The sequence below is a fragment of the Lepidochelys olivacea genome (genome assembly GCF_965140295.1).
Source record: "Lepidochelys olivacea isolate rLepOli2 genome assembly, chromosome: 8".
NCBI lineage: Eukaryota > Metazoa > Chordata > Testudines > Cheloniidae > Lepidochelys > Lepidochelys olivacea.
In genome coordinates, this window is record NC_140418.1 from 11,029,796 (window position 1) to 11,046,301 (window position 16,506).

General features: G+C 43.8%; 1 protein-coding gene across 12 annotated transcripts in view; it reads right to left on the minus strand.

The window, feature by feature from the left end:
- SMAD5 (SMAD family member 5) overlaps nucleotides 1-16,287 on the minus strand; it is a 36,700-nt gene extending 20,413 nt beyond the window's left edge. For 7 of the 12 annotated variants that reach the window (XM_084636191.1, XM_084636199.1, XM_084636201.1 and 4 more), the window contains exon 1: nucleotides 2,708-2,828. The gene's annotated coding sequence lies outside the window, so the exon portion shown is untranslated. Of the gene's footprint in view, nucleotides 1-2,707; nucleotides 2,829-16,189 lie in introns of those variants that run through there. The other 5 variants (XM_084636197.1, XM_084636195.1, XM_084636198.1 and 2 more) reach the window with 3 other exon arrangements.
- Between the last annotated feature and the right edge of the window lie 219 nt (nucleotides 16,288-16,506).

The following is a 16,506-nucleotide window of genomic DNA, read 5'->3' on the forward strand; positions in this document are numbered from 1 at the left end:
CAGTGAAAGGAGAGCAGCATGACATGGTATCTACAACTGAATTTTGCAGCTATAAACAAGACAACATGGAAGCATAGCACAATAATACGTTGCAAGTATTATTGCAATAAACGTTGCAATAAACATTGCAAGTTATTCCCTGGATATCTCATTAGATTGGATCCGATCTCCAAGTTATTCATTAAGTATAATCTTTACAATTTCGTAGCACCTTCCATTAAAGAACCATAACGCACTATACAAACATTAGTGAATTATGTCTCTGGAAGGCAGGGAAGTACTATCCCCACTTTACAGAAGAGAAAAATTAAACATAAAGAGGTTAAATAGTTTGCCCAAGTACACATAGGAAGTCACAGAAATGGAAAAAACCCACAGGTCACTTGATTCCAGTCTTGTGTTTTAACCACAAGACCATGCTTCCTCTATTATGTCCCCCTAATCAGACCACACGCCATGGAAACACAGGAATTGCCTTAATGCAGTGGTGGGCAACCTACAGCCCGCAGGCCTGAGCTGTTTTAAGCCAGCTTGCAAGTTCCCGCTAGGGACCAGGGTCTGGAGCTTGCCCCACTCTGGCATGGCCCCGCTCCGGCTCCCACGTACTCCAGCGGTACGCCCCCTTCCGGTGCTTCAATGGGAGCTGCAGGGGCGGTGCCTGCGGACAGGGCAGCGTGCAGAGTCACCTGGACCCGCATCTGTGTAGGAACTGGAGAAGGGACATGCCACTGCTTCCAGTAGCCGCTTGAGTTAAGTGCTGCTCGGATCCCGCGCCCCTGAGCCTCTCCCCATGCTCCAACCCCCTGCCCTAGCACTGATCCCCCGCTTGCCCCCCTCAATCCCAGCCCAGAGCATCCTCCTGCACCCCAAACCTCTCATCCCCAGCCCCACACCAGAGCCTACACCCCCAGCCAGAGCCTGCACCCCTTCCCGCACCCCATCCCGGAGCCCCCTCTGCACCATGAACTCCTCATTTCTGGCCCCACCCTGGAGCCTGCACCCCCAGCCAGAGTCCTCACCTCCCCCCGCACCCAAACCCCAATTTTGTGAGCATTCATGGCCCACCATACCATTTAAATTCCCAGATGTGGTCTTCGGGCCAAAAAGTTTGCCCACCCCTGCCTTAATGGATCAGATTAGTCCATCTAATCCAATACCCTGTATCAGGCCATGGTCTGTACTGCATGAAGGTACAAGAAATCCCATAGTACAGTGGTTCTCAACCTTTTTTTATTTGCAGACCCCTTAAAATTTTCCAGTGAAGGTGTGGACCCCATTGGAAATCTATTGTCTATATAGAGAGAGAGAGAGAGAAGAATTTTGTTCAGTGAGTTTTCAATCTGAGTCTTTCATGGACCCTTTAGACCAGAGGTCTCCAAACCGTGGAGCGTGGAGGAACGTTCACAGGGGTGCAGATGAGGCATGGGCCAGCCCCATGGCGCCGCTCCCAGCCTCGGCACCCTTACCGTGTCCATGCCCCCATCCCACCCCACCCGTGATCCTGCTCCCAGCCTGGGGGGAGGAACTGTAATTAGGGATAAGGGAGAGCATGACCTGAAAATGTTGGGGGACCACCACTGCCTTAGACATAGTCTGTGGACACCACAGGTTGAGAACCACTGCCATAGTGAATAATTAATGGAATATCCTTACAATTACGGAATAACCACCTCTCCACAAATGTATGCCACAAATCATGAGAGTTTACAGCCTTGTTTACGTTGTAGATAATGTAACTAGGACTGTTCTTATTAGTTCCTCATCTTTTTTAAATCCTGTTAAATCCTACGCTTCAACAATTTGAGGCAAGGAGTTCCACAGGGATGAACACATTAAACATATTTCCAGTCATCAGCATTAAGTGAGCTGATCTGCAGTTTCACTGAATGGCCCGCCCCCTTACATTTGCATTACCAGAAAGTGTAAACAGGCACAACTGATCAGTACTTTACTCACCTCTCACGTCTCATCTGAAGTCTCCTCACTAAACTAAACAGCCCCACTCTTTCCACTCCCCTCACAGGGAAGCGTCTCTGTCATCTTTCTTGGGCATAAGCTTTCGTGGGTAAAAAGCCCACTTCTCCTCCACGTGCATCTGAAGAAGTGAGGGTCTCTTACCCAGGAAAGCTTGCGCCCAAAGAAATCTGCAAGGTGCCGCCGGACTCCTCGTTGTTTCTGCGGGTACCCCGCTGAGACGGGGGTCATCCTTCCGACGGGTCTCAGAGCCCCTGGGGTTTCCGCCCCCACCCCCGGTGTGTGAAGCCAGTCTGCAGCTCCTCACTCGCGGCGAAGCCTCGAGCAAACCCGCCGAGCAGGGACGCCCCGTCCCTCCACAGGCTGCTGGAGCAAAGACGTCGGAATCACAGGACCCACGACGCCCCCCTCCCCCAGCCACGCCCAGCCTCCCTCAACGTCCACCGACCCCCAGACCCCCCTCAGCCCTCCCCGCCGCCGCCCGCCCGCCCGCCCCGCTCCCCAGCCTCACCTACCTCCAACCCAGGCCCCCACCCGGGACCAGCCCCCCCGCCCATTCTCCCTCTCAACGGGACAAGCCAGCCCAGCCCAGCCCGCTCCAGGGGGCGCCCTGTTCTCCAGGGGCCGGTCCCAGTGCGGTCAGGGAGCCGCTGCAGGAGCCCCGGGCGGTGAGAGCGGGGGAGGGGGATGGAACCTCCCGCCCCCAGGGGGAAAGGCCGCAGCTCGCACTTACCGGCCGCGCGGCCGGGGAGCGCTGGGCCCCAGCCTCGCTCTCGGCAAAACTTTATTCAGACGGCGGGACACACACGGCGCCTCCGCTCGGGCACAGCCGGGCCCAGAGCCCCGGATGTGAATCTGGGTCGGGGCGGGGGAGGAGAGAGAGCGAGAGCGCGCGCGCAGGCAGATTCCCGCGGCACTGCGCAGGCGCCGGCTGGGCAGGGAGGGCCCAATCCCTGCTACAGGGGAGGAGGTGGGGATGGGGGAGTGTTGAGGAGCTAGGGTCAGGGTGGAGAGCAGGGAGGTTGGAAAGGGGAGGAGGTGGGATGGGGGAGTGTTGAAGAGGAGCTAGGGTCAGGGTGGAGAGCAGGGAGGTTGGGGGGTAGATGGGGTCTGTGGGAGGAGGTGGGATGGGGGAGTGTTGAGGAGCTAGGGTCAGGGTGGAGAGCAGGGAGATTGGGGGCTGTGGGAGGAGATGGGATGGGGGAGTGTTGAAGAGGAGCTAGGGTCAGGGTGGAGAGCAGGGAGGTTGGGGGGTAGATGGGGTCTGTGGGAGGAGGTGGGATGGGGGAGTGTTGAAGAGGAGCTAGGGTCAGGGTGGAGAGCAGGGAGGTTGGGGGGTAGATGGGGTCTGTGGGAGGAGGTGGGATGGGGGAGTGTTGAGGAGCTAGGGTCAGGGTGGAGAGCAGGGAGATTGGGGGCTGTGGGAGGAGATGGGATGGGGGAGTGTTGAAGAGGAGCTAGGGTCAGGGTGGAGAGCAGGGAGGTTGGGGGGTAGATGGGGTCTGTGGGAGGAGGTGGGATGGGGGAGTGTTGAAGAGGAGCTAGGGTCAGGGTGGAGAGCAGGGAGGTTGGGGGGTAGATGGGGTCTGTGGGAGGAGGTGGGATGGGGGAGTGTTGAGGAGCTAGGGTCAGGGTGGAGAGCAGGGAGATTGGGGGCTGTGGGAGGAGATGGGATGGGGGAGTGTTGAAGAGGAGCTAGGGTCAGGGTGGAGAGCAGGGAGGTTGGGGGGTAGATGGGGTCTGTGGGAGGAGGTGGGATGGGGGAGTGTTGAAGAGGAGCTAGGGTCAGGGTGGAGAGCAGGGAGGTTGGGATGGGGGAGGAGGTGGGATGGGGGAGTTTTGAAGAGGAGCTAGGGTCAGGGTGGAGAGCAGGGAGGTTGGGGGGTAGATGGGGTCTGTGGGAGGAGGTGGGATGGGGGAGTGTTGAAGAGGAGCTAGGGTCAGGGTGGAGAGCAGGGAGGTTGGGATGGGGGAGGAGGTGGGATGGGGGAGTTTTGAAGAGGAGCTAGGGTCAGGGTGGAGAGCAGGGAGATTGGGATGGGGGAGGAGGTGGGATGGGGGAGTGTTGAAGAGGAGCTAGGGTCAGGGTGGAGAGCAGGGAGGTTGGGGGGCAGATGGGGTCTGTGGGAGGAGGTGGGATGGGGGAGTGTTGAAGAGGAGCTAGGGTCAGGGTGAAGTAAGGGTGGAGAGCAAGGAGGATGACAAGCAGGGAGCTGGATGGGGAAGGGCAACAGTCTTTAGGGCAGGGTGGATATTTTTAATCAAAAATTATTTTTTTCAACAGAAAATTGGATTTTTGACAAAACTATTTGGAGGTTGGGGGGCCATGAAAATGGAACATTTTCAATTTCAAGATTCTGCACTGGTGCCCCAGGGGTGATGTCATTGAGCTGTCTCATTCCCTCCTCCATGGGCTGTTTTCCCCAGCTTGGTTACATTATGCATACTGTGGGCCAGGGACTCCCATAAAGCACCACTGTGGCTCAGCAAGAGGGGAGGCCATAGCACATGCTGGGAGATGTAGTGTGACCATGGGGCATGCGGCAGTCAAACTATGACACACAGGAGGCATCATGGTTGTATTTCCAAAATGAAGAATTTGGCCATAAAATTACCGCTTTCAATTATTTGTCGGGGTGGGGGGATACACCTTTTCCACCTCGTCTACTTTAAACCCTCCTCAGCCTCTCAGTGTTTCATACCGCCCCCTATTCAGACACTCAGGCTGTGACTCTGGTGGAGGCCATTGTGTGCTGGGTTCTGTCCCTTTCCAAACCCAAAAGGAGGGAATTTACCCCAAAGCTTGGGAAATTCTGGTCATGAGAGTTAGCACTGGCTTCCATCATGGATGAAACACTACTCAGGGCTTGACGATAACTTCCCTGCCCACAGGAGTTTTTGTTGTGTTTTTCTGGTGGCAAGCTGAGTATTGTAAAACTACAGTGGATGAAGGACTTCTCTTAAATTTCTGAACGCCCTACCTGTAATCTAATAAGGAGCTACTAAGAAATGTTTGGTAGCATTTTAGAAAAAGGATGTTGACCAGCAATAATCCTATAAAGAATCATACATTATATAATTATTGTACCACAAACAAAACAACTGTGGGATGGTGTCTGATAAAATTAAATTGTGTCCTGTACTTTTCTTGCAGTTCTTATTTCCTTGAAATGTGAGTGGACAGACACTTTTCTTGAAGAACTATAGCAACGCAATAGCTGATAGAGTATTGCAGGGAAACACAAGAAGGTAGACATTCATAGAACAATACAATGTATTCATTAGAAAATAGAGTTAGAGAGACAGGAAAATATAATGAGCATTACAGTATGTACTAGTAAGCCCAAAAGACCCACATATTTTATTTCTGTAAATTAGAAATTGAACTAAATCAAAAACCCAACCAAACAAAATTTTGTGTCATTCTACTGCCTTTGCAGTGTGCCAAACTTATACTTTAGATTCAAACACCTGAGCTTTGGAAACATTTGGATCCAGATCCAAATGCTGTGGCTCAGGATTATGTCTAGTGTAAATAGAAATCTTCAGCAGAATGACTTCCCCCAGCATGTTGTGACTAGACAGACACAGGCTATGTCTACACTGCAATTAAACACCCACGGCTAGCGCATGTTAGCTGACTTGGGCTTGTGGGGCTCAGCCTGTGGGGCTATAAAACTGCAGTGTCGATGTTTGGGCTGTCTGGAGCTAAGGCTCTGGATCCCTCCCCCCTGGCATGGTCCCTATACCACAATTTTACAGCTGTGCAGCACAAGCCTCAGGAGCCCAAGTCAGCTGACATGGGCCAGCCAGGGGTGTTTAATTGCGGTGTAGACACACCTACAGAGGGTTCAAGTAATTCTCCAGACATATGTTTCTATTGCAATTTAGTAAGTGTGGAGAAAAAGGCTAGAGGTAGTTTAGCCAGTGAACGCGGTCAACCTCCTTTCGATACAACATCTCTGCACCAAAGACAGAGCTGGAAAAATAATATGCTAATATTTATTTCTGCAGAAATTAAACTATAGTTACAAAATACTTACTGTGGAGGTTTCAGAGTAGCAGCTGTGTTAGTCTGTATCTGCAAAAAGAAAAGGAGGACTTGTGGCACCTTAGAGACTAAATAAATTTGTTAGTCTCTAAGGTGCCTCAAGTACTCCTTTTCTTTTTACTGTGGAGGTACTTTATCAAGATCCTGCTAGAAGTATGAATTTAAAAAATAAAATAGCTATCCTGCAAAAATAAAAGTTCTTCGAAGGAGCTTTATCACCTTCTTTGTAGCCATTAGGATAACAATTGTTCTGGCTTGGCCAACCAGTCTGAAGATGGAACAACAACAATAAAAAAGCTGGGTCTTTTCCAACCCTTTTGTCTAGCTTAATTAATAATGTGAATAACAAATAGGCAGCAGGCATTTTAGGTGTTGTTCATGTGTCAGCCATGTCTCCATGAAACAAAATGCACTCGTATTGGAGAGTTACTAAACACAGTCTTACACAGCCTGATGAAAGATACAATAGCATTATTATGTGTATGTTGTACAAAAATGCCAGAGTCCTGTTACTGATGGAGAAGGTTAAAACACTCTTAAGTTGGGGAGTGAGTGGGAGAGACAAAACATAAAGAGGTATGCAATTCTTAATTTAAACCTACGGAGGAGATTGCATTGGGCACAATGGTTGAACCACATAGCATCTCTGAAGGCAAAGTATTATTTTGAAGAGTATCCTCAACATTTTGGAGCAAGCTAATGATGAATATATTCCAGCAGGTGAGAGGAAAGTTTCTCTCCTTGTTTTGCAGTAGAGGCAAAGAATTAGTGTAAGGAGAGTGGTCACTTTAGATAAGCTATTGCCAGCAGGAGAGTGGGGTGGGAGGAGGTATTTTTTCATGCTTTGTGTGTATAAAAGATCTACACTTTCCACAGTATGCATCCGATGAAGTGAGCCGTAGCTCACAAAAGCTTATGCTCAAATAAATTGGTTAGTCTCTAAGGTGCCACAAGTACTCCTGTTCTTTTTTTCAATGAGAAAAATGTTGCCAACGTCAAGTGTCCAAAGACCAAATGAGCGGAACTTGGACAACCTCCTTCCCGTCAACAGGGAGGTAGAAATGACATGTTATAAACATTAATTCAAGTTTTGTATATTCTTAAGGCCCTTATAAAATCACAGTCACAAAAAATAGTAGACCACCTCAGACATGGTGTGTATCAATTTAGATCAGATGGGCTGATCTCAAGTGCAGTACTTAATACGTTTTTCTTCCCACCTATGCTTCAGAACTTCCATCATGAATAACATAACTAGGTTAATATAAAACATGCAACAAGTGGACTCAAGTCACCCTGAAAGTATTGTTGACAGAAACCATTTGAATTCCAAAAAGAAGTCAATCTACTATTTTTCATACTCACAGGCCCAGACTTGTAGAAGTGCAGGCATGCAGTTGTAGGAATTTCCATGGAAATCACTACTTAAACATCTAGTCATACAGACATTTAATCGGTAATTGAGAGTCCAGATTATGCAGAAGCAATTGCAAATGCACATTTATAAAAATCTTGTTCTTGCTTCCTAAACTCAGGCAAATGTTTTCTGATGATCTCGGCTCCATTTGCTAATAGATTCCTCCAGTCTTAGTAAAGAGGACAGATTACTGTGACAGCTGTCTCTTAAAACCATCCTTGTCAGTCATATAATGCAGTCTATGCCCCCTTCACACTGGGGCTAACTCAGGGACTGTCTTTTTGTTATGTTTGTACAGCGTCTAGCACAAATGGGGTCCTGGTACGTAACTAGGGCTACTAGGTGCTACAGTAATAATTATTATTAATATTTATTATTAATACAGTGCCACAGGCCCTGATCCAAAGCCCATTGAAATCAATGATAAGATCAGGCCCCAAATTATTAGAAGCAACATGTACATCTCAAGTTATATTATTCTGATCTTCTCGTCATATTCAGAATATGAACATTGCATTTCTTTTTGTTTAGCTGGAAACTAGCAGTTTGATAGCTAAATGAGATGTTTGAATTGTAAGGAAACTGTCTACAAAAAGGTTACTGAATTATAAAAGCTTGGCCTTCCTGTGACTCCCAAAATGACTGCATTGTTTAAATTGAACTTTAAAACTGCTGGGAGGGGGCAGGAACAGTTTAAAAATAGTTAACGTGTTTGTATTACACATTTTCTAAACCATTTTACAACCATGTTAAGTAACAGGTTGATTCTTGCAAGGTGGGGATGGGGTATTCCTCATTTCAGCTTAGAAGCATAAGGGTGTGGGGAGGATAGGATAGCATAGGGGAGATTGGAATTTCTCATTTATGAGCATAAATTCAATCTAGTTGAAATCTGGTGGGAGGATACACGATTGGATTGTAAAAATGAATGGCTATAAACTATTTAGCATGGATCAAGTGGGCAAAAGGGAAGGGGGTGTGGCACTCTCAGAAACAGATAATACCATTTCTGATAGACATCAGGGAGCACAAGATGGGGTATTAAAGTTGATGTCTGCGACAAACCACCAAATCACAAATGGGAACAGAATGACTGCCTCCTTACATGCCTATATATAATGTGTAGGGGGAAAAAAACCTAAGTAATCATGGGGGATTTCAATATGAGTGACATATGCTGGAGGTCTCATGCTGCCAGTACTAAAACATCCTTGATTTTCTACAGGTTATAGATGACAATTTCCTAACTCAAAAAGGGTTGCAGCCAACACAAGAGACTTTTTTTATTAGGCCTTGTCTTAACAGATAAAGAGTAACTGATCACAGAATCACTTAGGTACAAGTGATTATGACTTGATCATATTTATACTGTGCAAGCAGAATAAAGTTTATACCAGTAAATATATATACCTGGTACTTTAATAGGGCCAGTTTCATAATGCTGAAGACAATTATGAGCTAAATCAGCTGGGAGGAAGAATTTAATCAGAAAAATATGAATGATAATTGGGAATCATTTAAGAACACCTTACTAGATGCCCCAAAAGCCGCAATCAGCCAACTGAGAAAGAAGGCCATACTAGTTTAAAAAATGACCTGGTTTAGAGGGAAGGTGAAAGCAACTATATATATAAACATATGGAAGAAAGAGGAAGTTGATAGTAAAGAATATAAATCAGAAGTTAGGAATTGTAGAAAATTGATAAGGGAAGCAAAGGGACATAAGAAGAATTCTATGACCGGCAGAGTTAAGGACAATATGAAGGAGCTTTCTAAATGTATTAGGAACAAAAAGAATCCTGACCATGGTATTGATCCATTACTAGATGGAAGTGGTAGAATTATCAATAATAATGCAGAAAAGATAGATGCTCAATTAATATTACTGATCTGTATTTGGGGGGAAATATAGTTTCATCATATGCTGATGATAACACTCTTTCCATATCAGTAGTATGGTCTGAAGGATGTTAAACAGAAGCTATTAAAGTTAGATATTTTTAAATCAGCAGGCCCAGATAACTTGCATCCAAGAGTTTTTAAAGAGCTGGCTGAGGAGTTTGCAGGACCATTAATGTTGATTTTCAACAAGTCTTGGAGCACTGGGGAAGTTCCAGAAGACTAGAAGAAAGCTAATGTGCCAATTTTTAAAAAAGGTAAATGGGATGACCTGGGTAAGTAGAGGCCTGTTAGCCTGACATCAATACTGGCAAGACAATGGAGTATCTGTTTTGGGACTTGATTAATAAAGAATTAAAGGAGGGTAACGTAATTAATGCAATTTGACATGGGTTTATGGAAAATAGACTCAAACTAACTTGATCTCTTTTTTTGGTGAGATTACAAGTCGTTGACAAAGATAATAGTGTTGATGTAATATACTTGAGTTCTCTGTAAGGCATTTGCCTAGGTACCACACAACATTTTGATTAAAAACTAGAACAATATAAAATTAACATGGCACACATTAAATGGAGTTCAAATTGGCTAACAGATACATTTCAAAATATAATTGTAAATGGGGAATCATCATAAAACAGGTGTTTCCAGTCATGTCCCACAGGGACTGGTTCTTGGCCCTATGCTACTTAACATTTTTATCAATGACTTGAAAGAAAACATCAAATCATCACGGATAAAGTTGGCAGATGACACAAAAATGGGGGGAGTGGTCAATAATGAAGAGGACAGCTCACTGATTCAGAGTGATCTTGATCTCTTGGTAAACTGACCACAAGCAAACAATATGGGTTTTAATATGGCTAAGTATAAATATATACACTGGAGAGAAAAGAATGTAGGCCACGCTTACAGAATGTGGGACTCTATTCTGGGAAGCAGTGGCTCTGAAAAAGATTTGGGGGTCATGGTGCATAATCAGCTGAACAAGAGCTCCCAATGTGACACTGTGACCAAAATACAAGCCTGGGATGCCTAAATGGGAATCTTGAGTAGAGAGGTTATTTTACCTCTGTATTTGGCACTCGTGCGACTGCTGTTGGAATACTGTATTCAGTTCTGCTGCTCACAGTTCAAGGAGGATGTTGATAAATTGGAGAGGGTTCAGAGAAGAGGCACAAGAATGACTAAAGGAATAGAAAACATGCCTTATAGTGACAGATTCAAGGAGCTCAATCATCTGTTTAGCGTACCAAAGAGAAGGTTAAGGGGTGATTTGATTGCAGTCTACAAAAATCTACATCGGGAACACATATTTAACAATAAGCCTTAAACTTAGCAAAGAAAGGTATAATATGACCAAATGGCTGGAAGTTGAAGCTAGACAAATTCAGACCAGAAATAAGGCATACATATTAACAGTGAGAGTAATTAACCATTGGAACAATTTACCAAGGGTCACAGTGGATTCTCCATCACTGACAATTTTTAAATCAAGATTGAATGTTTTTCTAAAAGACATGCCCTAGGAATTACTTTGGGGGGTTCTCTGCCCTCTGTTATACAGGAGGTCAGACTAGATGATCCCAATGCGCCCTTCGGGCCAGGGCCGGCTCTACATCTTTTGCCGCCCCAAGCTCCGAGAGCGCAACTGCCCAAGCAAAAAAAAAAAAAAAAAAAAGGGATGGCCGGAATGGCGCCCCTGGAATTGTGCCACCCCAAACACGTGCTTGTTTGGTGGTGCCTAGAGCCTGTCCTGGTGCCTAGAGCCTGTCCTGCTTCAGGCTTTGGAATCTATGAATCTACAAGCATACTCCCTCTCACTGCTGCCTGTTTGGGGAATAGGGGTGAGGGAAGGGCTACATAAAAAGAGGGAGGGGAGAGGAATTTGAAACAATCCATCTGTGTTTTGGCTGAGTTTACCAAGATGGGAAGGGCAAACATATCACTTATATCTACAAGTGTTATGGTGGGGAGGAATCATCACTTTTTAGGTGTCTGTGCAGAAGAATAGGATCAACTTTTGAGGAGAGCTTAAGGGATCGGGAGGGAGCTGCTGTTCCTCTTTTTATCCATTTCATCTTTTCAGGTAACCCCACTATTCACTGCTTGATGAAAACAAGCAAAATACATGACGAATAGCTACTTCCCAGCAAGAAAGTAAATTCAGAGGTTTAGTATGTCTTAGACTTTCTTTTCCCCCCACATGTACTATAAGTGTTTTCAAAATATGGAGTAAAATGTTTAACCACTCATCTGTGGTGAATTATGGGCTACTATGGGATATTAACTTATCAGGTGCATGGCCCTTGAGTTCTATAATGGTACAATGTGGATGCTTTTGCAGAACAGAAACAAAAAGTATAACAAACTCCTTTTAAAGTTAGTTGGAGCAATATGAAATGTCCTGTTAGGTCCCTGTGACCTATCCGAATGTGAAGACAAAAATGTCAGGAAATAGTTTTGCTTGCATTACTAGACAGCATTTCCACATTATTGTTGCTATCATTGCTCACCTGCTGGCGATCTGCTGTTGAATGACAAATGACAGCTCACTGAACAGTAAGGGAAAGGATGTGCAACAGTATCTCCTTGTGTGCTGATGCTACAGATGTGTGATACTAGGTATTAAAATGAGGTTGCAGAGCAGTGGAGGGAAAGCTAATGTTATATCTATGAATAAAGTTAAAGCCACAAACTTTTTATTATTAATTGACTGGAAAAATGACTTGGACCAAGCATGCGATCAAACACTGATATATTAGTGAAGATATTACAAACAAGGAACACTATGGCAAGATTAATATGACTATTCTCAGTTGAGCACCGACAGACTTCTCTGCACTGAAAAGAACACAGAAGAAGTGCATGCATGAGCTGTTGATGAGATATCCATGTTGATATGTTTGGAAGGTGGTAAAAGTGCAAGACTGAACAGAGATAGAGTACAAAAGTAGATTGGGAGTCTTACGCATAAAAATACTAATCAAACCCATGGGAAGTGCAACGTGGATAGGATCAAGGACAGAATAGGTCACAGAAGAAGCTACCAACAAGGGGACCCTTTGTTTGAATACTGTTTCAAGTTTCTGTACTACAGCATGATCCAACTCCCATTAAAGAAAGAATCTTGCTGGAGCAAAACACTGTTAATTGGATGTGGTCCTTGAAGAGGAGAAAAACTTCCTGGAAGAGCAGATAAAATGTCCCATTTACTTAACTCAAAATAAAACACTCTCACAGAGGAAATACCAGAGAGAGGAATTTAAAATTGCTTGATTCCTCAGAATATCTATCCAATGTTGTTCACTGCATAGATCATCCTTCATCTTATACTCCTTTTAGCTTTTATGGAGAGAACCCGGGTGCACTCTCACTTTTATTAACTCTCAATCAACGGTTCTCAACCTTTTCTATACTGTGTTCCCATGTTATAACAACACTTTCCAGAATTTTAAGACCCACTCCCTTCTGGCTATAAGGAACAGGAGAGATGCCACAACTCTACCTGGAGCTTTTTGTGTCCACCAGGTTGTGAACCTGTTCTCTAAATCACTGAGAACAGAAATGCTGGATCATGAAATGGAAGTTATAGAAAGTTGTAATATACAAGGGAAATTATTCCCACATCACTATAAACTTCCTGCCCTATTATTATACTCAGGTAGCTCATTATCAGAGTTTTTTTTTTCTTTATTTAAGGTTTAAGCTCTGCTGTCAGATTTTTAAGTCACTACAGATTTACTCACTTGCAAGACAACAACCTTCACATGGTGCTCCTGTTAAGCGCTGGTGTTTTTTGTGCTTTGTGCAAATTCACTAATATTTCAACATCAGCAACTGGCCACTGGATGTCGCATTATCAACCTCCCAGTGAAAGTAGCAACTTGCATACCTTATGGCTCCTCTAAATGTGTAGTACATTGTGTGTCCGGCACAGAACCCTGGGTATATAACTTCCAAGGTTATTGGCTACAGGGATGCTGTCAGTTTCTGAAAGGTTGTCACTCCCAAATGTCAATATACTCTCCTGAGCATACTCAATTTTGAACGTGTCTGACATCTGGACGGGACACATTCCATATATGGGATGGTAGGGAGGTCTAACATGCTGCATCATACTCATTACAGCAATCTGTTGACAAACCACTGAGTTGGATGTCCACTTTTCCACTTTCAGTCGTGGAGTTAGGGCTAACATTGACAATAGCTATGCACTGAAAGTTGTCCCTGTGGCTGCACAGCCAAAGCCACAGAAAAACTATTTTGAGCCCTAAATAGTGGAAACGTTGGAAATACAGCACCTTGCTCACATAATGGGCCAAAGTCTCTGGGTTACACCCACCCTTCTGGAGATGCTTGGATGTAACAGAGCAGATTTACGCTGCAGCAGAGATAAAAAAGTTTTCCTCTTTTTTAATACGTGAAACCAACTTATTCTTTAAAACAAAGGAATATTTTCCACAAAAATATACAATTTATAGCTGTATTTGTGGAGGTCTGTCGTATCTGTTACAATAAAGTTAATGCACCCCACAGTACATGTGTGCATACATGATGCTTACAGCTAAACTATCAATCCATTCATTACGCAGATACTTTTGGCTGTCATGGAGTGCAACTGTCAAGACTACTACATTTTATGGTGGGCTCTTATGACTAAACAATCTAAAGCAAGTAGAAAGCACATTGATATATCTATATCTTTATCTTAAGAGCGAATGAGTGACGGTAAAGATAAACAATGCTAAAGAGGACCAAACCAACCTTCCATACGTATACATGCATACACAATTCTTTTTAAAAAAAGAAAAGGAGTACTTGTGGCACGTTAGAGACTAACAAATTTATTTTTAGTTATCAACCCAAATGATTTAGCAAGACAAAATAGTCCAGTGCCATTACTCTGACATGCCATTCATCAGGACAGTGGTACAATTAGTGATGTCAATATTCCCAGGAATCAAAAATCACCCACATCTGAGCTGCACAGGCCTGAGTCTCCTCTCATGCTGATTTAAATAACGTAGAGTATCTCCTCTGATGTCCCTAGAGTTACACAGGTGCAAAACCAGGGTAAGGAGGGAGGGATAGCTCAGTGGTTTGAGCATTGGCTTGCTAAGCCCAGGCTTGTGAGTTCAATCGTTGAGGGGGCCATTTAGGGATTGGTCCTGCTTTTGGGGGGAGGGATAGCTCAGTGGTTTGAGCATTGGCTTGCTAAACCCAGGGTTGTGAGTTCAATCTCTGAGGGGGGAAAAAAAAATTGGGAATTGTGCCTGCTTTGAGCAGGGGGTTGGACCAGATGATCTCCTGAGGTCCCTTCCAACTCTGATATTCTATGATTCTATGATCAAGAATTAGGCCCGTTTGAGTTTAAATGTATCTTCGCACAAAGTGACACAACTGTATTTTTCTGACCCTTAAGCAAAGATTGTGTTTTGTTTTAATAATTTCCTCTCCCGTATCAAAGTCTGCTAATATAAGTACACTAATGTCTATCTCAGGAAATGAAACTGCTGAAAAAGAGCAAAAATGTTATTGGCCTTTTCTGTTTTGAACAAATATAAGCAAATAGTTTTAGAATAAAACACAAATGCTATTCCCTTTAGTGCCGAATTTTGTGTAATAGTGAAAGTAAAAGAGGAGCATAACTTTTGCAACTTTTCAGCACAAATTTTACAAATTACTTTTGTTTTCACTGGAGCAATTTTCAGCAGCAAAAATAGCTTTTTATGTAGTCAAAAAATAGAAGTGGGACATTTACTGAGATGAAAATTAAATGTTGCCTGACAAACAAGTGAAGAAAAGAATCCAGTTTTCATAGAAAGTAGCCAAAAATTGGACTTCTCATCATTTCTCCAGCGGTGCCATTTCTCCCCCACCCCTTTTGAAACAGCTCCATTACGCAAGTATTTAAAAAAAGAGATACATGGGGAAAAACAGCTTTTAAATTTAAGATGCTTTTTACAATGCTGCAAGAAATTCGATGAAAATATTTCTCTGTTTGGAAGTACTAATGTTTAAACTCCTCTACATTTGGCATTGCAGAGGGAAAGTTAAAAGTTCATAAACTTTTTTGCTTCAGATGCGTAGATGGGCCCCATGTAAGGCTGTGTCACCAAAATAGTTCACAACCCTAATTACAGTGCACACATCTTCTACAGAATGACATTTTGGGTTCTCGAGGCACTTTTAGATCATATTTAAAATACACAAACTACTTCATTTGTTGTGAGCGTGTGTTATTCTGTAATATGTTTTCTATATTAATTGCTTCCCATTGTAGTAACTACGGAATGGTGTATTTGGATTGGGCTAAAAGATGTTGAAGAATAAAATATTATACAATTTGCTAAACCAGCTGGAATAGAACTCCTAAAACCATTAAAACAAAATCATTTTTAGTCGAGAATCTTTTCGTATCCATTTTCGAAAGCTACACTTCAGCTCAAGCTCCAGCTTCTCTATATTTAGATTCTGCATTATTCCAAACCCACTCTGGATGTCAGGAATTTTACACAACTACAGTATTGGTATTAAATAAATCTTTATCACTTCCTGCTTTAACTGGAATCTCAGAAGTTAACGGCAATGACCTTGCTAACATATACTATCTCTGGGATTCCACTTTCACAGGCACATATTTAGACCTCCGCTGCATTGTTGAGGTGCCTAAAAAGAGTACAAATCACAGCTGAAACAGTAAAATCTGCAAACTTTTAGACACTTATGCCATGTCAGAAGATCTCCTTCCCTTTTCTCCAAAATACATTTCAGAGTTTAACAATTTAGGGAGTAGAAGCCACTGTTGTAGAAAAAATAACCACATGAACAAAAATCAGTTTTACCTTGGAAAATGTTATTGCTGGTCCATTTTCTCTGCACTTATTTTTTCTCTCTAGTCCCTTTCCAAGTGATTTCTATTTCTCTGTCTTCTTCTCTCATACTGGCGACAGAGAGGCTAGGGGTGGAGCCCTAAGCAAAGTATCCCCCTGCCTGCTGGGAGAACTGAGGTATCAGATAACACATACTCCACAGCAAAGGAGCAGAGGCAGTCAAGCTGGGAAATCTGTGTGTACGTGTAAGAGAGAAAGAGTTCAAATTCCCACTTTAGAAACTTTGTGGAAAAGTTATCCCTCAATTTTATTTTTGTTTCCTTCTTCCA